Source organism: Chaetura pelagica, unplaced genomic scaffold (genome assembly GCF_000747805.2).
Source record: "Chaetura pelagica isolate M959 unplaced genomic scaffold, ChaPel_1.0 scaffold159, whole genome shotgun sequence".
Lineage (NCBI taxonomy): Eukaryota > Metazoa > Chordata > Aves > Apodiformes > Apodidae > Chaetura > Chaetura pelagica.
In genome coordinates, this window is record NW_009954555.1 from 228,279 (window position 1) to 229,072 (window position 794).

The following is a 794-nucleotide window of genomic DNA, read 5'->3' on the forward strand; positions in this document are numbered from 1 at the left end:
GAAGAACATGAACAACAACAACAAAAATACCCCCCTCCCCCCTGCCAAAAAAAAAAACAACCCACAAACAAAAACACAACCAAACAACCCAACAAAATGTATATCAATGTTTCTCTGCAGAGAAAGATGCCACAGGACAAACCCTGCCTGGCCACCCCAGGGGTCCCTCTACTCATCCATCCCCTGGGGTCTCTCAAGGAGCGTCGGGTCCGTTGGGTGATTTAAGACAAAAGGCCCCTTTTTTAACCAGGGCGTATGGGAATTAATTCCAAAAAAAAAATAATAATAAGACACTATTAGAGCATCATTAAATAAATCTTAATACATTTCTTTTTTAAGAGCTTAAAATTATGTGGTAAGCATTAAAGCATAAGGTACTTATCTTGGCATAAGCAGAGCGCAGGGTGTGTTAGTGGGGAGGGGAAGCGGCTGCCGGGAGCTGGGGTGGGGGGGGAATTTTGGGGCATTTCCAAGGGATTTGGAAGCACAAGCTCTGCTTGTGCCTAAAAACCACCCTGGTGCCAGAAAAACCTCCCCAGAGAGGACTCGTACCCATTTCCCCACCCTTCTTCCCCAGGTGGTGATAACACCCCAAACGGGGCAAGAGGCCCCAGACAGGCGACATCTCGGGATACCTCAGGAAATCCCTTTCCCCTCCTCCCAGCTGATGCTGGATCCCCCAGATTTTACTCAAAGGGTGCTCCCCTCCCCCCCAAACGCAGGGGAAAAACTAGGGGCAAAGCTCCCAGCAGCTTCCCCCTCCCCATCCTGGATCTGATTTCCCAGGAATGTTT